Source organism: Sus scrofa, chromosome 1 (assembly GCF_000003025.6).
Source record: "Sus scrofa isolate TJ Tabasco breed Duroc chromosome 1, Sscrofa11.1, whole genome shotgun sequence".
In the NCBI taxonomy this organism is placed as follows: Eukaryota; Metazoa; Chordata; class Mammalia; order Artiodactyla; family Suidae; genus Sus; species Sus scrofa.
Genome location: NC_010443.5, coordinates 174,495,580 through 174,522,306, shown reverse-complemented (window position 1 = coordinate 174,522,306; position 26,727 = coordinate 174,495,580). Strand labels below are relative to the sequence as shown.

The window sequence follows — 26,727 nt, the reverse complement described above, 5'->3', positions numbered from 1 at the left end:
TTGAAGAAAGCAATTTTGTTTATGGGTAAGTCTTGACTTGGCATATTTTTCATGTCACATAAAGATGGAAATCTTACCTTATGGTTGTAGATTACAGTTATATTTCAGCTACTGTAATTGTAAAAGGACACATATCTATTTAAAAATAAGAAGCATTTTCTTCTGATAAAAATGAGCTCATTTTAATATAGTTCTATCTCCCAATACATATCATATTCTCCTTTGCTTTCATTCCTATGTTAACTCTTTTATGACTCCTGATTTTACTAGTGTAGTAAATGGATACATCTTCAGAACTTTCAAAGTTTCTAATTGCTGTGTGTTTGTGGGCACTTCACGGCATAAATAATGAGTTGTAGATAAAGAGTTTACATAACATTTAAGAATATTACATATTGAAGAAAGCTGGGTCAGTATGTTCTCATTTTTCTGTGTAGAAGAGAAATGAGTGGTAATATTGAAAATCTTGTATAATTTCTTCAATTTATCACTTTCAAATTTCTTTGTATTAAATACTTTTAAATAAAGCTTTCTAAAAATGAACAATATTTTATGGTTTACAAAATGCTAACATATACATCACTAATTTTCATCTTCCCTTTTAAAGAGGGATTAATATTGTTATGGTTTTTATCTTTCTGTTTTATATACTATAAAACTGAGGCTCAATTATGTTAAATAATTTGCCCAAAGCTGACCCTCTAGAATTTAGCAGACCCTAGTGTTTTCAGGCAGTAGACCTCTAACTAAAATATGGGTAGACCAGCTCTAGCATTGGCATTAACCTACTTTGGATAAACTAGAGATAATCAAAAAAGTTTATTTATTTTTATTTTTTTAGGGCAGCACCTGCAGTGTATGGAGGTTCCCAGGCTATGAGTCAAATGGAAGCTGTAGCCACTGGCCTATGCAACAGCCACAGCAATGCCAGATCCAAGCTGTGTCTGTGACCTACACCACAGCTTACAGCAGTGCCAGGTCCTTAACCCCCTGAGCAAGGCCAAGAATTGAAGCTACATCTTCATGGATACTAATCCGATTTTTTTCCACTGAGCAACAATGGGAACTCCAAATCAAAAAATTTTAAATCAAAAGTTTTGATTTTGGAGGAATGCATTTAGGTTTGAATAAGACAATGGGAATTGCTATCGAAAGGGAGGAAGAGAAGAACTGTTACTTCTGAAATGGTATATGGGTAACTGATGCTTAATAAACACTGAGCAAAAATGGAAGCATAAATGCTAAAACACACCTGTGTAAATTTGTGAAAGCTGAGCAGTCTATGTTCTTTTTGTTTTTACAGAATGTTAAGCAGAGTTTCCTGTGCTATACAGTAGGTCTCTGTTATCTATTCTGTACATAGTATATGTCAATCCCAAACTCCCAATTTATCTGTTTCCCCCACATTTCTCTCTTGGAACCTGTAAGTTTGACTTCAAGACCTGTGAGTCTGTTTCTGTTCTGCAAATAAGTTCATTTGCATCAGTTTTAAAAATTAGATTCCACATATAAATGCTATCATATGATATTTGTCTCTCTCTGACTTACTTCACTCTAGGTCCATTCATGTTGCTGCAAATGGGATTATTTTGTTCTCTTTATGGCTGAGTAGTATTCCACTGTATTTATGTACCACATCTTCATTATCCAACCTCTGTCAATTGACATTTAAGTTGCTTCTGTGTCTTGGCTATTGTAAACAGTGCTGCAGTGAACATAAGGGTGCATGAATTTTTTCAATTATGGTTTTCTCTGGATATATGTCCAGGAGTGGGATTGCTGGATCATATGGTAGTTCTATATTGCTTTCTAAGGAAGCTCCATATTGTTCTCCATAGTTGTACCAATTTACCTTTTCACCTTCCTCTTTGGACCATCTTTGTAAATTATGCAACATTTCTTTCTTAGGAAAAGGCTAAGTCTGAATTCACACATATGTTATTCAGGTCTGCATTTCTCTTTCTGATAGTATCAAAACTTTATGTCTTTTTTTGCCTTTCTGATTCCTCATGGAGTAGGCTAGTTCTAAAATGCTTCCCAATGATGGAATCCTGACTTCTGGTATTCACACTCATGTAATTCCTTCTACTTGTGTATGGGCTGCCCCTAGTGACTTGCTTCTAATGAATAGAATATGACAAAAGTGAGATAATTATTTCTGAGCTAAGACTATAAAAGATTGACTTCTGTCTTTCCATATTTCTTGCTCACTCCTCCCTCTTCCATTGACTTTGATGAAGCCAGCTGCCATGTTGTGAGCTACTCTGTGGAGAGACCTGAGTAGCAAAGAACTGAGATTCTCAGTCTACCAACCCACAGAGTACTAACTCCTGCTAACAACCAAGTAAGCCCAGAAGCAGATTCTGCTTCAGTTGAATCTTGAGATAATTGCTGCCTAGGTGCACTCTTGGATTGCAACCTAGTGAGAGAACCTGAGCTGGAGGACCCAGCTAATCTGCGTCCAGATTCTTGACCCACAGAAACTGTTTTGAACAGCTAAGTTTTGTGGTAATGTGTTACCCTCCTAGATAGTCTATGTCACACCATCTTATATTTATTTTCATGAAAGACCTTATCATTATTTGAAATTATCTATACTTATTTGGTTATTCTCTCTTATTCCAATTAAAATGTAAATTTTATAAGATTTGGGATTTTTGTCTTTCTTGTTCATCTTTAGTTCCTCAATGTCTAGAAGAGCATTTGGCATATAATTAGTGTTACATAGTAATCATTGGTTAAATGAAAGAATGAATAAATTTTATTTAGAGTTTTATTTCTAGGCTCTTGTTATTGTATCTTTCCAAAATAGAGAAATAGCTTGAGGCGAGAGCATTTTATTTTTGTCTTTATCTTTACGTCCAGAAGGATTATTTCTCAAATTTTTTTAACCTGCTGCTAATCTTCCTTCTAACAGCTGTTTCACTATTAACTTCTCCACATACAAAGGTCTTCATGAACAATATTCTCATCATTTTTATTTTGCATAAAATTAGGTAAAAATAAAAAAATTTGATTCTTTGACAGTATATTTTCAAATTTGCTTTTCTTTGGACTCCAAGCTCGTGTTCATTGGTATTTTGATAGAGCAACATATTATCTGTAGTGTTAAAATTGTTTTATTTTCCTTGTTATTTCCCTGTGAAAGGTGTTGGCTTCCTGAGTAAAATTCTTAAAAAGTGAAAATAAGAAATACTTTCTCTTCCTCTGTCTCTGCCTATTTCCTTCTCTTTCTGTCCCTCTCTCTCTCTCTCCCTTTGTTTTTCCTAGACTGTTGTTGGTTTCATAAAGGAAACTTCTGGCTTATGGACCTTATTCCATCCAGTTCTCAAAGCAATTTTGCTATTGTCACTGATACAGAAACTCATAAAATAAATGAATTACTTCTACTTCCATTTATTGTAAAACCTCTTAGGATTTAAAATTACAATAGTTAAAAAGTTATTAACAATAGGTTCAAGGTTAAAAACATATTCGTGGTCTAAAGTTGGACCCAAAATAAATATTAGGCATGTAGTTACCTATCTTTTGCTCATGCCAGGAGCATGATAAGAGGTACATAACTAATTGTGTACTCCTCCATGTTTAATAATGATTTCTATCTGTGAGGATTATAGCCTAAAAAACAAAGTATTCAGCTGTGAGGTAAAAGCAATTAAAGTCACCAGTTGCCTAAAATTATATTCAATTACTATCAAAAGTTAAATAATAAACTAAAAATTCCAATCAATAAATTTAACACATGTAGTCCTGTGCTAGGTCAATATGTGTTTGTCCAATTAAGGGAGAGTATAGGAGAGGAAGCAAGCTGGGAGAAGGAGAAAGACTGATAGAAAGACAGAGTCCTAAAAGTCTCATTTTAATCATTTTCAATGGACTAATGTCCTAACAGTCTTCTAGTGAGTTAGGAGTTGAAGAATTTTTGTTTTTGAGGGAAAAGACAAGGTATGGGTAAAAGTGATAGTATTTAGAGGTTATCTATGATGTGCTGCATATTATATTAGGCATATCATGCATTTTACCTTATTTGCTACTTGTAACAGTCTTAAAAGGCACTTTTACCATCCCCAAGTGGATCCAATTTTCTGTGTTTTCACAACACAGTCAGAGCTGCAGTAAACAACCTAAACACTCTTTCTAGAACTTCAACCAGGCCCTTAACCAACTGTGAGTTATTTTACCTTCCTCCTTACACAAAAGATTCCACACATTCTGTACTTTAAGTCTCTCAATTATCTCTTCCCACATCACTCTCAGTTGATGATTTTGTATCTTTCCTTAGAGAGGAAATAGAGGTCATCAGATGTCCTCTTCATACTCCTATTACTCTCCCTCTTCCAATTCACTGTCACCTACCCTTTCTTCCTTCTCTCCTGTTAACATGAGGGAATTATATTTTTTTTCCATGATGTAATTAGATACTCCTTGCTTTTTCAGAAACTAAGCTATTAAGTACTCCTCTCTCCTTTAACATATTCCTCTCAGCTGAACCCTTCTGATTAACAATTAAATATGTTACATGTGAGTATATTTTCAATTTTAAGTATAATGTTTAAATTCATTTAAACAATATTTAATATATACATATTTAATAGTATATGAATATTCTATAAATATGTTATAATTTTATACATTGTACTATATATATTAATTTTATTAATTAAATACCCATAGAAAAAGTAATAATTATTTTTACTCTATCCTGAGGAAAATAATCATTTCCCTCCTTATATAAGCATATTATTATTTTTTTCCAGTTAAAGCCACCTTCTCTTTTCCCATTTCTACCCCCAACTTTATTTTTGTCCTCCTTTCAGAGTAAAACTTTTTAAAACAGTATTGTATACTCATATTTCTAAATTTCTTTCTCTCCTTTTCTCTTATCAAGTTTTTTACATCAAGGTCACCAATATATTATCAAATCCAGTAGTCACTTCTCAGTTGTGATATTTCTTGAAAATTCAGCGACATTTGCCATAGCGGATAATTCTTTTCCTTGAGCCTTTTCTTCATTTGGCTTCCAAGATGCTGGCTGGTTTTCCCACTGATTCTCTGGCTTTTCATTCTCATTGCTCTTTGCTGATTTCTTCTCATTTCCTTGACTTCTAATATGAGGTTTCCCAAGGCTTACTACTTGGACTTCTTTTCTTCTCTCTTTAAACTCACTTATTTGGAATTCTCATCAAAATTCAGAGCTTCAGACAACAGCTGCCAATTCCCAAATGGATACCTTCAGCACAGATCTGCTCCCTGATCTCCAGCATCACATAGCTACCTGATTACTTTTCCCCTCAACTTAAATATGTAATGCATATCATCAAATTAACATGTCCAAAACTGACCTCTTGCAGTGTTCTCTAATGTAGAAAATGGCAAATTCACTTTTCCAGTTTCTCAGGACAAAATCTTGGAATCATCTTTGATATCTCTCCCCCCCCCCACATTTCTTAGGCTCTTAGGCTCTTTAAAGTCTCTACCTTTAAAATATATCCGGGACATAAATTCTTATGCCTCCAGTGCCATTCTACCCTGATCAAAATCATAATTATCTCTCACCTAGTCTTTTAATTCATCTCTCTATGTCTACCTTCAACCTATTCACAAGCTAAGAAGAATAGAGAGTGCATGTAGTGAAACCCAAGGTAGGTCATGCTCAAAATCTTCCAAAAGTTTCCCATTCAATTCTGCTTAAAAGTCCCAAGTTCTTGTAGTAATTCACAGGACCCTACATTATTTATTCTCATTTCAAATTACCTCTATTTCATCATCCCGAATTTCTACTTCAACCTTAACAGTCCTTTAACTCTTCAGCTTTTTTCTGGAAATCTGCCAGCATGCTTGAAACTGAGACTTTTCCACTTGGTATTACTTCTGCCTGCAGTGGTCTTTCTCTAAATATGTTTGCCGTACTGCTTTTATCTTTTCATTTCAGAATGTATGCTTTATTTATTTATTTTTGTATGTCTCTCCCAATAAAATATAAGCCCTGTATATTAGAGTAACACTAGCTTTTGTAACAAATAAACCCCCAGATTTCGGAAGGTTAAAATAGTAGTTTATTTTTGGTTCATATAATTGCTCAATTATTTTTATGATCAGTGATTTGAGAGGGCACTTGCCCCACTTAGTCTCAGTCACCCAGGCTCACAAAAGCCCCTCCATTTTCTAATTTCATCATTTAAGGCCATTTTGGAGACCACTCCTGTTTCTTAAGGGCCATAACCCAAAGTGACTAACTTTATTTCCATTCCAATTTTGATGAAGATACCCAGTGAGATAGCCACATATGGATGAAAGCATGTAGGGAATGTATCCCCTGATTGGGTAGCTCCCCTCCAGTAGCAAGAAAGAGTATGAATATTTGGTGAATGCCTACCTGTTTATGACACATTCCATAATGTGATTTTTGATTATTTTATTTAGTGCTATATGCCCAACACCTAGGACAGTTAAATGAATATCTGAAATATAAACACACATATAAAAAATAAATGAAAAATTTATGGGCCTACAACCCTTGTCCTTTCCCTTCTCAGGTTTATCAAAATGGTTGTCCAGAATTCCTGTTTCATGCTAACTTTCTAGTCACTTCTCATCCTACTCCAGTCTTTGGCCCACCAAGGCTGAACTTCCTCCTTGTAAATAAATTAACTAGAATATGTGGCAGGATGATTACATATATATATATATAGATAGATAGATAGATAGATAGATAGATAGATATAAATTTAATTCCTGGGTTTCTGTGATTAACTTGTAGTGCACTGTCCATTGAGATGGAAGCAACTCTTACTTCAGGGAGAAGGCAGAATATAGCTGAAAGTAAATTAATGTTCAGCGTTAATATTCCACAGCAATCTTAAAATCTTATACAAGTGCCAAGGGTCATGAAACCTGATTTTTAGTAGTAAGAGGCACTTGAGAATGAAAAAAAATTTTATTTTTTCTGAATTTCCAAGGATATTTTTACAGAGCAGAAAGCATACATGGAAATGCGTTTTCGTTGTTGTTGGTGTTGTTGTTTTGCATTTTAGTCAAAGCTATAGTCAAAGTAGACACAGCATGGCGTGGGAATGGTTTCATTTCATTCTGGAAGGAGGTGACAGATTGTCCCTCTGCTGCGGTGGAGAGTAACTTCAGTGGGGAGCATTTCTTTTCTTTCTTTTTTTTTTTTTTTTTTGGCCACACCCATGCCATATAAGTTCCCAGGCCAGGGACTGAATCAGACCCACAGCTGCAATTTACACCACAGCTGTAGCAATGCCAGATCCTTAGTCTACTGTGCTAGGCTGGGGATTGGACCTGTGCTGCCACAGAGACAACACCAGATACTTAGCCTGCTGTGCCACAGTGGGAACTCCATGAAAGCATTTCAGTTGAGTTTTCCAAGCTCAGAGGCTGTGATAAGGACTTATGTGTCACTTGTTTATTGGGAGATATGATCTTTGGGAATAGAAAGGAATTTGGGTGAGTGTGATAGGGGAGCTGATAAAGCCAATGGAAGTGTATTATTGAAGTTTCTGCTGTGAGCAGTGGAGATTTTATTTTGCTAGAACCTCCTGAGAAATACAGAGACTATCTTCTAGCACCATCTTTCCAAAGATGGGAGCAGAAGTATTTTATTTATTAGCTCCCATACAAAATTAGTTAAGATTTGCTACTTAGAGTGTTAACTTTCCTATACTTCTGACCTGTATATGACATTCAGACTATCACAGCATTAGAGAAGGTCCTGGGGGAGAAAGTGTAAAATGGGGCAGTGTGCCTTAGTAGTGAGATGCTGGAGGCATGAAAGGACTTAAACCCAAATGGAATTTTCTATTCCAATTATGACTGAAGTGATGTGAGGCCTTAAGGTTAAATATATGGATGCCAGAATATCTCATATAGAGGAATTCTGAGGTGATAGGACAGACATTTAGAATTAGTAAGGGAGGAGTTCCCCTTGTGTCTCAATGATAACAAACTCGACTGGTATCCATGAGGATGTGGGTTGGACCTCTGGCTCCACTCAGTGGGTTAAGGATCCAGGATTGCTCTGAGCTGTGGTATAGGTCACAGACACAGCTTGGATCTGGCATTACTGTGGCTGTGGTATAGGCTGGCAGCTGCAGCTCTGATTGGACCCCTGGCCTGGGAACTTCCATATTCTGTGGGTGTGGACCTAAAAAAAAGAATTAGTAAGGAACCTGTTTTCTGCTTTTCCCAGATTTTGGGCTAGAGGAACCTGGAGTTTGAGTTTGGATGGTGGCACGTACAATATTGTACAAGTTATGCAAGGCAGGAACTATGTATATCAGCGAATGCATGGGACCCCAAGCAATAAAAGTCAGGCAGGACAAGCTATACAAATATTAAAGGACATTGAAGATCTGAGGGCTGTATAATTACTAAACCCTCCTATCACATTAGACTTCCCCAAGCATGAAAAAAGGAGGGAAAGGCACAGGGCAAGAACTGTGAATTTGAGTGAGTACTTGACTCAAAAGCTGATTCTAAAAGGGAATTCACTTCATAGCTTCAAAATTTATTCACCATCTGCAAAAAAAAAAAAGAAAAAAAAAGAATCAGGAGAAATAGAAGCTTATGAATGAGTTAAATTCTATTATGGGAAAAATAAAGGTGTTTATATTTTGATCTGCTGAGTTATACTTTCAGAACTAAAATCTAGAATTCATTAGGATTCTTTCATCTCCATCAGAAAGTAGAAGTAATCTGGAACTCCCTATTGGCATGGTGTTCACTAGAGAAAAATCCTCCTCTGTTAACTGGAGGAAGCTAACAGTTCCCTTCATGACAGTGATGTTGCTTATGGGTACCTCAAATTCAAACCCCACACTTGCCAGGATATTGTAATTCAGTCAGAGAAGGGACTGGTAAGTTACAGAGACAAATTTGATGAATTAAGAAAAAAATGAGAAAAGTTGGCTTAGAGGGTATGATAACTAAGGCAGGTGTAGCAAAATTGTATCTTATTTTTTATTGATATGAGTATACCTTTTTTGAAATTATGATTTTAATAGATTGGCCAGAGCTAGAGCTGTGATTCTGATGGTTTCTGGGTTGAATATTAAAAGCCTGAATTCAAAGCTGGCCAATGCTAAAAGATGTGAATTGGCCAGGAATCCCTGTGCATCATTCAGAACAGAGGTTGCAATCTGGGAGCCTGCAGCCTGGATCTGGCCTGTTGACATGCTTTTTTGGCCCTCATAGTTTTGGCCCACACAATGTTTTTAAAACAGTTGATATATAAGCCAAGAAATCTACATAAAACTTTTATTTCTACCCTCCTTTTAAAAGATCTGGCAACACTGAGCTCCTATTCCTTTGTGGCAACAGATTTGCTGCTGTCTGTTTATGATGGAGCAGGTGTGCTTCATCTTTTTGTAGGTTCATCACTTTCTGTAGCAACACTATTCCAGTTGCTGAACTTGTTTAAATTTGATTTTGTGATTCCTTTTGATAAGGAAAGAATAAAAAAGACTTTGAATAATAGACTCTGGATTAAATTTGCCCTATATCCCACCTATCCACCCCAGGGGACTTCAGCAATGGATTGATGAATGAAAATCTATTAAAAAATACTTTCAGTGACTTTCTATTCCTGAAATTTGTGAAGGTGTTACTGAACCAAACTTGGATCCACTGTCCTTCACACAGTAAAGCCAATCTACTGATACCAGGTGGTGGTGAAGGAAAGTGCAGTGTTTATTATAAGGCTCTAGATAAAGAGTCAGGAGCATCTGATGCTGAAAAAGCCCCTGGGTTCCAGCAAATCATTTTTAAAGGCAAGGTGATGGAGGGTAGTCCCAGGGTGTATGACCAGCTTGTACACAGTCCTCTGATTGGTTGATGGTAAGGTAACAGGACTGTGTCACAGGGGTTCACATTATCAATCTGTAGATGCCAGTAGGCCTGGGGGCTATGTGCTTATCAAGTAGTTAATTTCTTCATTTGGGTGGGGGTTTTAGCATCTGTAAAACTACTTAAGGAATGTGCATCAGATACCATTAACTAGGTAGGTACTTCAAAGAATAGTTAAAGCAGAGGATGTGGGGGAAGGGGGTCTGTGCCCAGAAGGCCCTGTCAGGTCCTGTACAGTTACAAAATTGGCCACAATTAAACTGGGCTCAAATTTTAATAATAATGGCAAATCTCATGTTGGCAGACACCAGGGCGTGTGACAGTAAACAAACAGAAGGAAAAACAGAGAACATAGTTAGGAACCTAACCTAATTTGGAAAAAGGGTCATTGCAGATGCAATCAGTTAAGATGAGGTCATAAGGAGTAAGGCAGACACCTCTTCCAATATCACCAGTGTCTTATAAAAAGGGAAAATTTGGACAGACCTACAAAGAGATGTTATATGAAGAGGAAGGCAGTGGGATAATGCAGCAGAAGCCAAAGAACAGCAGTGATTGCTAGCAAACCGCCAGAAGCTAGAAGAAAGACATGGAAGAGATCCTCCTCATAGCCCTCAGAAGGAACTAGGCCTACTGAAAACTTCTAAAACTTCTAGTCCCAAGAGCTGTGTGACAATACGTTTCTGTTGTTTAAGCCATTCAGTTTGTGATACTTTTGTTTTAGCTTTAGAAAACTAATGCAGTTCCAATACTCGATGAGAAAAAGATCTTCAGCTTTCTCTCCCATTCTGTTATCCAATATTCTTTCAATTATTCCATCTTTTTTTAGGGGGAGAAGAATTAAGGTAAAATATATTTCTCCTTTTTTTGATTCTTTTTTCAAAGATAATAACAGACACACATACATATATCCCATGAGGCTACGAATAGTTACTGTGAACCTATTCAGTATTACTTTTACCTGTTATTCATACTTAAAATCCAAGCTAAAGCAAAGAAAAGGGGAAGAGAAATCATCACACACCCCCCAAATCTAACATTCTGAGTTTTTCCGCTCTGGAGAGATTTTAATTATAATGAAAAATAATTACATAAATATATCAATGTACATCTCCCCACTAGGCTGAGACGTATTACAGCAGGCAAGAAGTGTGTTTTATGTCCACTTCTAGGACCTGGAATATGACAGGCATTCAAATATTTTGAAATGAATTAAATACTAAGTTTGTCTTGTTCTTAAATTCGGTAATAGTCATTAGGTATGCAGCTGAAATGTGGCCTCTGGACACCAGCACCAATTAAGTCTTAGAGACGGAGTTTTGAGTGAAACAGAAAGAACAGCTTTACTGCTTTGCTAGGCAAAGGATGCCATAGCAAGCTGATGCCTCAAAACTGTGTCCTGCCCTGAGAGGGGGTAGCAAGGGGTCTTACAGGTTTGGCTTGAAAGACAGGGTTATTGATTAAGATGTCTACATTATTCTGCCACCATAGTTCATTTCAGTCATCAAGTCTGGCATCAGTTGGTTTGGTACCGGTTTCTGGTTGTCTCTGGGGTTATGGTTCTTTGACCTTCTCTTTCTGTAAGATTGCTTAGAGGGAAGTCACGTTAGGGGGTGTTCCAATTACAAAAGAAAACACGAAGTACAATATAACTAGAAAGTAAATATTAGTAATAAGTTAGTGGGACAAGGCAGGGCATAACATAATGGAGATTGTTTTAACTAGTTTTATTTTTTAGCTATAACAAAATTTCCTAATAATGAACTCTAGCTATAACAAAATTTCCTAATAATGAACTCTTGAGTTGGCTTTTTGAGACATACGGGAGGCCTGGGAGGACTAAAGGAAAACCCTTTTCCTTCAAAACACAAGGACTTAAGGTCTGGTACACGGTTTCAGGTATAATTAACAATGAACACTTTCTCATAATTAAACTAAAAAAATTAGTTTTTAGAGTTCTTAAAATATCTGACATTATTGATTTTGTGTTAGAATGCAATAGGTCTTTCAGAATAAATTTTTAAAAGGTTATTTTTTTCTCTAGTCTTTTATGCATTTCATGTGTGAATGTGACTGTGCAATAATATAGCATATGCTTATATCTTATCAAGTTGAATTATCTGGAATTAAATGAAAGGTCCTTTTAGTAATTTAAAACTAGAAATTAGCATTAATTACCACTGATGAAAAAGCTATAAACCATGTGTTTCCTGAGGGGAGAGCACTCAATTTTATATTGATTTTGTAGGAGAAAATGTCCCAACAAAATGTAGAAAGGAGAGACCTCAGCCATGATGACTAAGCAAAGTCTAGCCAACTGCCCCAACCAGTCCTCCCCCATGCATCTGCTTCCGCATCTACTACCTTGCCTGACGTCACTCCAGTCCAACTAGTCAAGCTTGGACCCGGAAGACGTAGCCCATAAAAGCCTTGTGAAACCCTTCTTCCGGGCTCAGACTCTGGAGAGCGATCTCCCCTGAGCCCGCCGGCGTAATAAAACTGAGTTCTCCAACTCTCCGAGTGCTAGTTTGGTTTCTCACCGGGTAAAAGAGCTGATCAACTGCAGCCGCAAAGCTGCTGGAGCTGGTACGCTACAGCCACCGGGCTGTCTCCAGAGCTGATACACTGCATACGCTGCAGCGCAGGGCTGCTGGGTATCTGCCGTAACATTTCATCCATCTTATAACTTATTGTAAAAGAAATTGTCAAAATTACCCTTGCCTTGTAAAAAACATGTCAATGAAGAGATGAATGTAATTGAAGCAATCATTTTCATATATAACATCAAATGCTAGTAAAAAATGCTCAAATGCTGGTTTCATACCAAAAGAAGAAAAAAAACAGCAAACAAACTTTTAAAAAGTCCTCTTTTATATTGATATTTCTAGATATGTATTTATCTAAGTGCCTACCTGAGACCTCCACTTCAATGTCTAAGTGGCATTCCAAATTTACATGTCTAAATAGAACTCCTGATTTCCTCTGCCTTTCAAAGCTGTTTCTACCTTTTCTTTTTGTCTCATTATTCACCTAATGTTTCAGACAAAAATCTATAAGTCGGCCTTGTTACCACCCTTTCCTTGATCTTCACATTCAAACCAATAGCAATTCCTGTTCATTTTAACTTCAAAATGTTTATTTAATATATATATTTCTATCTCTTTGTCTACAATCTAAGCCTATACTATTATTTGGGGGGCTACTTTAATAGCCCCCTAAGTGGTTTTCCTGCTTTCACTCTTTCCCTCTTAAAACCCATTCTCTACATAAGAGATCATTTCATCATCAATGGCTCCCCATTGTATTTAGATTAAAATATAAACCAAGTGCTTTTCCTTTTATCAGTTGGGTCCTTGCATAGAGTTAAGAAACATCTTTGAAAGAGCAGAATTTGGCAGCAATAGCAATGAAAGGGCAATGTAGATCTAAAAATGTCTCTGTACCCCCAAAACTAGCTTGCTGTGGAGCTAGTTGCTATCTAAAGGAGTTCTGTAGTGGGTGGACATGGCTATGCGTAGGCCTTGTGCTAGAATTTTGCTCAGTCACAGGATGAGACCACCCCAAGGAAAGCATACTAATAGCTTAAACGGTAAAGTGGATCAGGGGGTGCTGACAATAGGAAGGTGTGATTAATCACATTCCTTATGACTGGGCAGTGAGTCCTCCCTTATAGATGAATTTGGGTAGAGGGTTTTTGTCCCTGATCCATCTTAAGGCCCTAAGTGCTTTGGATAACTCATTCAAATTTTTAAACTCTCCTCATGTTGCCCTACCTTGCAATCACAGCCTTCTAATTCTTTTGTACACACTAAGTCCTTTCCTACTTTGTAATCTTCGAATGTTTTATTTCCACTGGAGTATTTTTGAGATAAGTTATTTAATTCTAACAACAATCTTATCAGTGGGTATTATGATTATTATCATTTTACATACTAGGAAACTGAGGCAAAAAGAAATTAATTAACTTCTCCTGGGTTCTGCCTCTTAGGAAATTATAAAGCAAGGCATCTAACCCGAGTCTGGCTCTATAAGCCTTGCTGTTAATGATTATATTCTACTGTCCTGATAAATATTCTTATAACTCTTAGCCAGTACATTAAATATATATTAAAATCTATTATGTTTCCTTTTTCCTCTTACCTAAGAAGGATTTCATGTAATTCATCTCTGGAAAACATCATATTAAAAGGGAAACCTACAGAAGTTCCCCTTGTGGCTTACCTGTAATGAACCTGACTAGTATCCATGAGGATGTGGATTTGATCCCTAGTCTGCTCAGTTCGTTAACTGGAATTGTCATGAGCTGTGGTGTAGGTCACAGACACGGTTCAGATCCCACGTTGCTATTGCTGTGGCTGTGGCATAGTCTGGCAGCAGCTCCAATTTGTCTCCTAGCCTGAGAACTTCCACATGTTGCAGGTGCAGCCCTGAAAAAGAAAGAAAGAGAGAGAAAAAGAGAGAGAGAGAGGGAGGGAGGGAGGGAGAGAGAGAGAGAGAAGAAAGAAAGAGAAAGAAAGAAAGAAAGAAAGAAAGGAAAGAAAGAAAGAAAGAAAGAAAGAAAGAAAGAAAGAAAGAAAAAGAAAAATTTGGGCTGGTAAAATTAATCACATATCCCTCTCTTTATCTAATTATCCATTTATCATCTCTCATTTCTCTCTCATATACACACACATGCACAAACACACACAGCCTACTAAGGAGCTGCTTCGCTAAGATAGGAAATGTCTTAGTCTGTGTCCATTAACATCACTTGAGATGATTTAATGGAGATTCACAGTTGCTTATTGATGTCTTACTAATCCAGTTAGAATTGTAGGAGCCTCTGATTGAGAGTGGTTCCAGGTCCACGATAAAGGACTATGTAATATGGTCCTAAGTTATACATACAAGGATATTCCCCCAGGCTTATCCCACATGGGCCTGTGGCCTTTAACCATGTGGGAAAAAAGGAAAAGAAAAACATACATTTCAGGAGTTATTAGATTAGATTGAATTAGATCTGAACTAACACTACTTTTATTGGAGAGAAATTCCACGTGGTTCATCGCTCAGAATGGAGATTTGTACATCTGATGATAAGTGAAGTTTTAGACCAAATGCTTCCCATGCTGGGCTTAATACTACCACAGAACCATCCTCAGAATGTAGAATAAGATTTGATATACTAAGTAATTAGAAGAACTCCAAAATTAGTTTTATGATTCATGGGGTAAAGGCCATTAGGTTTGGAAATTTCAAATAAGCCCTAGGATTTGCCTTCTGTTTTTCTCCCATTCCTCAAATGCCTAGAAAGTGAATTAGTACTGCATCCTTGGGGGAATTATAAGCTTAGATGCACCAACAAAGACTTGAAAGATAAAGAAGTTTCATGTATTTATTAGTGGAAAACTAGGTAGGTCTTAGAGAAGTATTGTGGATTATTACAGTTAGGGATACCAATTACAACTGTAGTTCCTGATTTGTAGTCTTTATTGGAGGAAATAAAAATATTCCCTGCACCTAATATGCAGTTATTGGCAATTCTTTTCCCCCAACATTATCAGTAAATATAATCAGAAGCATGTTAAGAGACCACAGATTATCTTTATTGGTTTTCCATAAAGCTATGCCAGTTCTCCTGCTCTCTATCACATTTTTTTTCTTTAAACTTTCTAGGGTTCATATCCATGTTAATATCTTAAATAGAATGTCTTTGTTCTTTCCTCAGTGTAATTATCTTCAATAAAAACATCAACATTCATTTAAATATCTTTAAATGACTCAAGTTTCCCAAAATTTTATACTTCCTAAATGCATAGGAATAGTTATATCTAGTTGAGGTTACTAATTAAAATATTAATTGTAATTTCAAAGCACATAATGCAGACTATTAAGAGTGTTCACAATGTTTTTACTACTGTGCCATTTATTGAAAGGCTCAAAAAATTAAATCAGGTAAATCTGATGGTATAAACTTTTAATTATAATATCATTGGTCTTTCTCATGCCTTTTAACCCTAGGACTCCTATACTCCAAACTCCAACATGGTTCCTTCCCCACAAACTAAAAGATGGTCTTGATCAGTAAGGTGAAGCAACTCCCCAGCTGGATGTACCTCTGTTTTCTGGGGATGCAACTCACCACTTCTGGTGCCCCCAGATTTTCCTAGATATCATGGTACATTTTTCTTTCATTTTTTACTAAATGGGATACTGCACAATGGGGTTACAAGTGCAGGTTCATGTTTTTTAAAAAAAACAACAAAAAAAATTAAAAATATTATGCTGAAGAAGATTTGGGGAAAATGTAGTAGCAGTGGCAGCATATGTTTTGGATTTTCCCAAAATCCTTACATAAACACAGTGCAACCAGATAGCTAAAGCAAAAACCCATGGCTAATGTTTTCAACCAAACTATATATCTCCTCAATTCCCAAAATGCACGTGAGTTGGAAAAAGGTATTAGCAGCTACCAGACACTCCTGTTATCAATATCTGTGCAAAGAAAAGTAGAGGGAGGCACATTTTTTTGGTGGTGGAATGGAGTTGTTTTGTCTTTTTTTTGTGTGTCTCACTTCTTTTCCTAGATTGGGCTTTCACATTTATGTAAAATTAGAGAGCAGAGAGCTGAAGGCTATAGTGAAGTTGAGGGCAATTTGACACCTGCTTGGTTTGTGGCATGGTTTCAAGGCTGATGGTGGCTGAGACCCACCCCTTGGGTTGAGATTGATGGAGCACAGGGCAACAATACTAAATTAAATCAGGAGCTGTAATACAACAAAGCCCTGGTGACAGGGACTCCATCAAGGCTGTGGGTAGCAGAAGGGAAGAATGGAAACAGAAATGCCCTGGGTCTGGTCTGAGTCTGGCTTTCCCCAGCATGCATCTGCATGGTGTGCAGTTGTTTGGGGAGTTTGAGAGCCCTGCCCTGAACAGGAAAACTCCAACATAGTTAACTTGAATGTGAAATTGGAAAACTTTAGGACAGCAGCTGCAATTGGGTGTGGGTGATACCCTCTCTAAATTTGTGATTTTAATGGGTGCATGTTCACATCTGTTATATGGGAGTAACATAGCCCCGGAAATTTTGAAAATGATACTCCAGGGCTCTCTTTCAAGATAGGGCTCTACCCTGTGGGGAAAATACTGACGTTGTAATGCAAATTGTCAAAAGTAAAATAGGAAATGTTGTTAGAAGTTATAGAGGGCAAAACCATCAGAGAATCTCAGAACACAAGGTGCTATATTTTTAACACTACACAAAAGCATGAGAAGAGAGAGTTTTCTGGCATTGGAAAATATCGGAGCCAGGTCTCCTAAAAATGTAGAGAAGTAAAATTTACACAGAAATGAGATACAGAAAATTGTCAAATCTCAGATACATTTGCCATAGGGAAAATGAGCTTAAGGGGAAAAGAATATTCCTATAGAAATTAAATTCTGTCAGGAAGGTTTGTTCAAGAAGTAGATCAAAACTTAACATATTATTTTAAAATGAGTGTGTAAGAGGGACTTATGTACAAATATTGAAGATAGGTTTGGTAGGTGAATAGTGCCCTTGCTTCCGTCCCCTCCTCCCCCACAAAAAAAGGTATCAGGTTCTAATCTCTGGAACCTATAAATATTACTTTATATGGAAAAAGTCTTTGCAAATGTGATTAAGTTAAGGGTCTTGAAATGGGGATATTATCCAGGATTAAGAGTTCAAATCCTAAATTCAGTCACATGTAGCCTAAGAGGGAGACAGGGGAAGATTTAACCACACAAAGAAGAGAAGGCGATGTGGTGAAGATGAAAGTAGAGATTAGAGTGATGTGAACACAAGCCAAAGAAAGCTGGCAACCACTAAAAGTTGAAAGAGTCAAGGAAAAAGTTCTCCCCCAGAGACTCTAGAAGGATCGTGGGTGGCCCTGCTACCACCTTGATTTTTATCCAGTCATACAGATGTTGGACTTCTGGTCTTTACAATTATAACAGAATAAATTTCTGCTGTTTTAAGGTACTAAGTTTGTGGTAATTTGTTACAGTAGCCATGTGAAATTAAAATAACAGACAGCTAATGCCACATGTAGAAAATAGTCTCTAAAAAAGAAAACCAAAGCAAGGAGAATATATCAGTTACCAAAAACTGTAATTCAAGAAAACCTCATTGAAATTAAAAGAGGATTGTACATATTAAAGGAATTAAAAGACCATAGCTTATATCTGGTAGCATTGACCTAAAATGACTAACACACAAATATATTCTCATAAATTTCCTGGGCTTTTAAGAAAAGGAAAATAAATCATTTGGGCATCTACCCAGAAAAGGTACATATGAGTTAGAAGAAAAATAATATGGAATCATCATCAGTCTTTCTGACAGAAAATTTTATGCCAAAGAAGATATAGTAATATATTTAGGATATTTAGGGAAAGGATATATGAGCCAAGGACTGCTAGCCATATTTTTTGATAAGAAGAAAAACTACCCTTCGTATCAAAAGGAAACACATACATTGTTATCAGTGTTCAAGAAATCATGGAATATTATTTTCACAAGATATTTCTAAGGAATCTTCTATAAAATTAATTTCAGAGTATTAAAATGAATAGATAGATACATTGATATGAGGCTGGGGATAACCATGTATGATTCTTAGTAAAACTAAAATTAAATGATGGTATAAAGAGAAGGGTATTATTGTTGGTGGGAATGAAGAATCAGACAGAGCTACTCTGGAAAAGAGTTATGTCAGTTGCATATAAAGTAAAACAGATGGTTATCATATGACTCTGTACTCTTACTCCTATGTTATTTATCCTAGGGAATTGAAATCTGAAGTTCACCCAAGAGCCTGGACACAAATATTTTAGCAGTTCTATACATAATATTCTCTGAATGGAAATAATTCAAAGTCCTTCAATAAGTGAATGAATAAATAAACTGTGATATATCCATTACAGTGAAATACCACTTGGCAATAAAGTGGGACTACTGATACATGCACACACACACATATTCAGAGTGGAACTGTGGATGATTTTTTTAAGTATGTTTGAAAGCTGTCAGAATCATCTAGATGTCTATCATGTTTTAAAAATTGAGAGATTATACATAAAATCTGAATTATGTGAGTTGCTTTGGCAGCTATATATCTTCAGTCTTTGGTGGAAAAACTGGCTGGAGCTGAATAGCAGCTACATTCTTTAGATTTTATGTGACCTTCCCATTCTCCACAATTCCTCATTTATTTATATTACCTGCCTGAGGGGTCTGTTGGCATCTGAATTTTTAACCTTGACAGGACCCTTGGGTTTTAACATTATTGTGATTTAATTTCAATCTGAGGAACTCCAGGGGATATTGGGATTGCATAAAAATCACTTGTAATATGGATTTGAGAACTGAATTTGAATTATGAAATATTAGAACACAGCGTTTGTTCTAAATATTCATCAGCATTTGTTCTGTTTTAAAAAAGAGAACAGCATTTCTTCCGTTTTAAAAAAGAGAGAAGGGTATTATAATAGTTAATATATAATGGATATGTGATTTAACAATATAAACATAATATAATCATAAAATGGGCAAAGAATGGGGATGATATGCAAAAAAGTAACTACAAATTATTTATAATCATTGGTTGTACTATTAACATAATTATTTGTGACATAGTTATATTTTTAATATGGGATAAAACAAAAAAGTATTTATGAGATATCCTAATTCCATGAGAATATGGAAGAAAGGAGAGTGAAGTAGATAAATTTAAGCAAGAACCCTGTAGTACTGCTTTTTTTTTTTGAAATATTATTAGCTCATGAGGTATTTTACCTATTAATATCTATCTTTGTCTATTCTCTTTCCATTCTGTCCACTGAAAAGGAAATGATGACCAAACCATTAGGAATGCCTTATACATAGATTGCCAACTTGAAATATTATTTATCATTAAAAGGAACCAGGGCTTCTTGGATAGATGGTTGATTTTAGGGTAAGTAATGCAACAGATGAGCCTGGAACATTTTGACATATTAGGTATCAAGAAAGCTATCAAAAATACTATGGTAATACCAAAAAGACTTAGAAAGTAATTTAAAGAGTCTTCCATTAGGTGAAGACTTAGCAATTTGAAGTTAAAAAGATAAAAATTTTGTTGGATTAAAACTCAAAGCATTTTCATCCATGAGCTTATAATGATTTTTCTTAAAAACACTATTTTGTTTTTACCTTTTGAACACTAGGGAGAACCAATTCATTATCTTGAAAACAATTTAAATAAAAGTAAGAACTGAGTGTTTATTTTGCTTTTTATGTAAGGACCATTACACTATGTAACCACAAGGAAATGTCTTATTATAAAATTATTGCAGATAATACATGAAAAATGATAGAATTAAAATATCCCTTTTTATAGTCCCACTGAATTGATGGATCCAGTCCTGAGCATCAACTTCTGTTAGCATTCATCAAAAAGGAAGCAACCTGATATAACATGCTTCCTGATTACGGAACCCAGAAAAACACTTTTTTCTTGTTAAAGAGATTGAATCTGAGTATGGTCAAGCACCTTAATCCAGATGCCAATTTGCAGAGAATATGTGAACTGAGCCATGAATATATAATTAGAAAAATACAAACTGGGAAATCTCCCTGTCAAATGGCTCAGTTTCTTCAACATACGAACTAACAAAAATAATGAAACAGAGGAGAGACAGTTGTTGCCTTGGGCTTTCCCTTAATACCGTCATTCCATTTCTTCACTATCATATTTGATTAAAAGTTTGACAGGATAAAATATCTTAGGTTGGCAATAATTTTCTTTCAGTATTTTGAAGTCATAGCCCCATTGTCCTTTATCTTGCCATGTGATTAGTGAAAGTTCAGAAGCTGTTTTTTTCATTTGCTTTTGAGTTGTCTGGTTATTTACTTTGTTCTCAATGTTCTTAAATTTCACAATGATGAATTTTGGTGTGATTATTTCTTATTCCTTCCTTTGATGTTTTCTTCTGACAAGATCCTACTACTTTAATGTGAAAATTCCTGGATCAATCAAGATATTGGCAATTTCAGTGGATATAATAAAGAAATATATCATGACCAAATGGAGTTTATTTTAGGAAGACAGGTTCATATTTGAAATTTGATGAATTTTCCATGTTAATGATAATAATAAATAATAAGAAAACATTTAATAATTTTAACATATTTGCATGATAAAAATCTCTCAGCAAGCTAGAAAAACAAGGGGAATTCCACAACTAATATATCCCCAAACTTGCTGGTAACAGTGTTGATTATGGTTGAGCCTTGAACAACAGGGGGTTGATCTGCCTATTCTTTACAGTCTGCCCTCCCACCAACAGTTCCTCTGCATCCATGGATTCAACCATAGACTATGTTATGCTGTAGTATTTAGTGAAAAATATTTGCATATAAGTAGAGCCTCACAGTTCAAACACACATTTTTCAAGGGTCAACTTGAAATTCAATAAAACATTGAATACTTTGGAGTTTTGGAAAAGGACAAGTTATGTCCACCATTTCCATTCCCAATTCTTGTTCCTCTCTCATATTCTAAACTTAAATTAGCTTTCTTTTTAGATTTCTTCAATTTGATTGCTTAAGAGACTCTGTTCTCTAGTCAGCTAAGTGATTCATCACTGTTCCACGTGGGTTTAAACTTCTAACATTTGTTTCTTGTCAACTATTTTCTTTTTTGTGGTTTTGGTTTTATGTATTCTTGTAGTTTTTTTTTTTTTTTCTGTCTCTGTACTTTTTTCTGTCATTGTGATGAGGTTTCAGGTGATGATCCAAAGTGCCATGATTAAAGGAAACTTCCGTAGTCTTTTAACTTTGGGTATCTTTTGAAGTATATAAGTTTAAAATTGTTGAAGTGTAAAATCTGTGCATCTTTTCATACAGATCATCTAAATCTTTGCTTAGAAAGTTCATTTCTACCTCAATGTAATTAAAATATTTGGATTTTAATGCTTTAATGATTAATGTTTAGTCCTTTATGGGCATGTGTGTATAGGGATATGTAGAATGGGCCAAAGGATATGGACAGCAGATTGTCCAATATAATTTATTAACTGATCTATACTCTCCCCACTGTTGTTAATGCCACTTTTATTTAGACTAAAGTTCTATATGTATGATTTTTAACGAAATCTATACTCTGCTCCCCTTATTTCTTTATCAGTTCCCAGGCCAGTTCATACTGTTTTATTTATTTATTTATTTATTTATTTATTTAGCTTTTTAGGGCTGCAGCCATGGCATATGGAGGTTCCCAGGCTAGTGGTTGAATTGGAGCTGTAGCTACTGGCCTATGCCACAGCCACAGCAATGCCAGATCCGAGACACATCTGCAACCTACAGCACAGCTCACAGCCACAGCAGATTCTTAACACCCTGAGCAAGGCCAGGGATCGAACCTGCATCCTCATGGATACTAGTCAGTTTCATTTTTACTGAGCCACAATGGGAACTCCTATACTGTTTTATTTTAATAGCTGATGAGGCAATATTTTTTTGACAGTATTCACTAATTTTGTTCCGTATGTGCTATATAGTGTTCCACAAGTATTCTATTGAGATCTTATTTGAGAATACTTTGAATTTCTCGAGGTATTGTGAAGTAGTCAGTTTTCATCCTCAATCTGGTCAATTTAAGACTATTAACTCTCTAAGGGTAGCGATCATGTGTGTTTAATTCATGACTTCATCCCCACTGCCTAAGCTAATGTAGGTGCTCAATAATGTATTTATATGTAATATATTGTGAAAATAAATAAATAAATAAATAATCTTTCTTTATATTATTCACTACAATAAAAATATGAAGCACCAGTCTTCCTGAGGCAAAAATATCTTACATCATTAAAGCATTATTTCCTTAAATTCAGAAAAATCTCACTCGGTTAAGCAGGAAAAGATAAATTGCTTTTTCCTATGTGTGTGAAAATACATTTATGGCAACTTGTGCAAAACATAAAAAAAACAAACATTGGAGTTCCCATCATGGCTCAGTGGTTAATGAACTCGACCAGTACCCATGAAGACACGGGTTCGATCCCTGGCCTTGCTCAGTGGGTTAAGGATATGGCATTGCTATGAACTGTGGTGTAAGTTGCAGACACGGCTTGGATCCTGTGTTGCTGTAGTTGTGGTGTAGGCCCACAGCTGCGGCTGTGATTCAACCCCTAGTCTGGGAACTTCCATATGCTGCAAGTGTGGGCCTAAAAAAGACAAAAAACAAAAGACAAAAAAATAAAAAATAAAAAAAATAAAAAATAAAAAAAATAAAAGCATGTTTGGTTTTATTTAAACATTACTACTAACTACATGACTTGGACTAATGATAGTAATAGTAATAAAAGTATTATAAATGTTAACTGTATGCTACTTTGTGACTTTAACATTTAAGTAATTGGGCTTTAAAAAGAATCTGTTATAAATTTAACTTTGTTAACTTTAAGGCAAATATGTGTCATATGTTTCATGTTATTACTTAGATAGGGTTGTGTTTCTACTTAAAAATTTCAGCTTTGGCTTTCCAGGTGAATATCTCTTTATTTCACCCAACACACTAGAGGAAAATTTTTTCTTCTTCTTTGTTGCATTTTGTAGGCTGATTGCTTTATGAATATCAATCTTATACTAGACTTTTTTGTATTCTCTATACCTCTTTCTCACTAATGGTTGGGAACACAGAGCTACCTGGCTCTGGTATTGTGCCACTGGCTGCTGACTCTAAGGGTAAAAATACCTCATCTGGTACTTTTGACAGGGCTCTGATTTAACAAATGAAGGATTCCAAGTTTACAATTCATCAGATTCTCATTATCTAAGACAGGGACCCTAAAGCTGCAAAGATAATAAAATACACAAAAGGAATTGGAAACTTTTAGGGATAGATGAATGGCCTTCCTCATATTATTTGAATTGCTGTCTATTCATCTTTGGGAGATGTTTACTAATTTCACATATTTTCTAAACGAAGAGGATGAAGGTACATTTCCCTTTTCTGATCTAGATGTTGCACATGAAATAAATGCTTTGATAAAAAGCCATGAGGGAGAGTTTGATTTATTATAGTATCAATTCTCTGATCTAATTATTTGAATATATTGATATAAGCTCATAGCTCTTGGTTTTGTATCAGACCAAGGCAGGAAGGTGTTGAAAGTCTTCATTGTGTAAATTTCTTTCTGCTGTACTGTTTGATAGCATACCAACTTAAATCTTTTCCACTGTTTAAATTAAATGTTGAAAATATTTTTGTTCATGTGTTTTATGTGGCAAAAGAACTTAAACAGTACTTTGGCAGATATTTGCACACACATTAAGGACAACATACCACAAAGCAGAATCCTTTCCAACCAATTAAGACATAATTTAATAGAGCTATTTCAAATATGTGTTACATTAGGTTTTTAAAAATATTATGAGCTACTTTAAACTAATGAGATTATTTTTTGAACTATTTTTTTTTCACTTACCATAATTGCTAAAATTTACTAGGTTAGTAAATCTTCTTAGAAAATAAGCCCTTGATTAGAGCTGCATAATAGTTCATGTTATGATTATATAGTGATTTATTTATTCATTCTCTCATAGACTGAATTGTATCCCCCCAAAATTCATACGGTAAAGCCCTAACCCCCAATGTGACTTTGTTTTGAGATAGAGTCTTTAAGGGAGGAATTTAAGGTTAAGTGAGGTTCTAAGAGTAGAGTCTTAATTTCAGCAGGACTAGCATTCTTTTAAGACTAGAAGATACATCAGAGATCATCTCCCTCTCTCTCTCTCCATCAGAAAGACCAGGTGAGGACACAAAAAGAAGGCACCATGCAAGGTAAGGAGAGAAGTCTCACCACAACCAACCCTGGTAGTACCTTGACCTTGGACTTCCACCTTCCAGAACTATACAAAATAGCTTTCTGTTGTTTAAGTCATCTGGTCTGTGGTAGTTTGCTATGGCAGCCCAAGCAGGATAGTGAACATTTAGTTTGTTTTGTATGTTTTACTATTTTGTTATTATATTTTACAGTTTACTATTATATTTTATTTTACTAATATATTTACTATTATATTTTACAATATATCTGTTAGGAATTTTATATTTTACAGCAATTTTTAAATTTTTATCATATGTCTTTATGTACATCTCTCTTTTTTTCTAGTAAAATTCAAAATGTGGCAATACCAAGCCAAAATCTATACACTTGGGGTCAAAAGCTAAGAGAAATTTTTGTCTAATTTTTTTTTTGTTCATTATATTTTATTGAAGTTTATATGGCCATTAGTTGCATATAAGAGCCCCTTTCACCACAGGCACAGCCCCAAACTGCATTTTAACAAAAAATTGTTTTCTAAAATAAAGATTAAACACTTTTTTTGCATTTTGAATACATTATTATTTGATTATTTTTTAATTCAATAGTCTGCATATTTATGGGTTATTTTTTATTTATTCTACACTGAATTGTCTTTCTTGTTCTTTGCCTGTTTTTCTGATTGTGTATCCTTTTGAATATTAATAGTAAAATCCATGAAGTTACACTCTAAAAAAGTCTCCTCCTTTCACTTCTTAACACATAATTGATATGGGGCTTAAGGAAAAAAGTAACTGTACCTAAATTGCATATTCATCAGATGTTTAAAATAGTCATTTATTCACATGTCATTTGATAAATATTTATTCAATGTCTTCTCTGTGCCTGGTAATACTCTGGACCCTAGTATCAGAGAGCTGAACAAAATACTGTCTTTACCTTCTGAAATTTATGTCCTCATGAAGAAGTGACAGGAAACAAGGAATGTGTCAGATAGTGATAAGAGAATAAAACAGAGTAAAAGGTATAAGAAGGACTGGGAGTGGGGAGGGAGTGTGGAGGGTTGTTGCAAGGTATAAAGGTGTGTCAGGGAAGGAGGTCTCTGAAAAAGTGACTTTTAAGATTTAAAAAAAAAAAAAAAAAAAAAAAAGTGTCAGAGTGGGCCAGGCAGCTGTCTGGAGGAAATGCAAATGCAGAGACCTTGAAGCCAAAGTGTCCTTATATGATAACATTTTTTTAGAAATTGTTATGTTGTTAGTATTGGGGAGGGGAAATTTCCCCCTCTATCCACCTTGAGTTCTTATGGCTATACTACTAGTAAAATTGACAGGTAGATTGATAGGAGAAAAAGAATTTTATTGAATTTTTAAGATGTTATGGCCACACAATGGTATATGGAAGTTCCTGGATCAGGGATTTCATCTGAGCTGCAGCTGTGACCTACACTGCAGCTACAGCAGTGCTAGATCCTTTAACTCACTACACCTAGCTGGGCATCAAACCCATACCTCTGCAACGACTGGAGCTGCTGAAGTCAGATTCTTAACCCACTGCACCAAAGTAGGAATTGCAAAAAATAAATTTTAATTTGTGCATGTAGTAGTGACAGGCAAAGTGCAGCTTTTATAATTTTAGACAAAGAAATTTGTGAGGAATTGGCAGGACAAGAAAACTTAGGTGCTTAGTTAGTACAGAATCTAAAAAGTATATGGGCTTGGGGTAGTAATTAAAGAAGTAACAAGATTTCTTTATATAGGATTCTCAGTCCAAACACCCTATCTCTGGCAATAAGGGTGTCCTTCCACCTCCAAATGTAGAGAGTGCACCTTTCACATGAAGGGTTTACTTCCTGCTTTCAAGGAGACAGAGACAAGGGTCAAATTGTCTCTTTTGCATTAGCTGTTTCTCAAGCAACTTCAGAATTCAAAATGCTCTTGAGAGAGAAAGAATAGTCTCTTTTCCAAGTGGAACTGGGAAAGCTGGATAGCCCAGGTAAATAGATGAAACTAGAACACACTCAAAACCATATATAAAAACAAATTCAGAATGGCTTAAAGA

At 35.5% G+C, this 26,727-nt stretch overlaps 1 long non-coding RNA gene across 1 annotated transcript in view; it reads left to right on the top strand.

The window, feature by feature from the left end:
* Positions 1–26,727, top strand: part of LOC106509095 — a 146,313-nt gene that overhangs the window by 58,109 nt on the left and 61,477 nt on the right. The window contains exon 2 of the long non-coding RNA XR_002339151.1: positions 24,650–24,689. This is a non-coding gene — a long non-coding RNA (uncharacterized LOC106509095). The remainder of the gene's footprint in view (positions 1–24,649; positions 24,690–26,727) is intronic.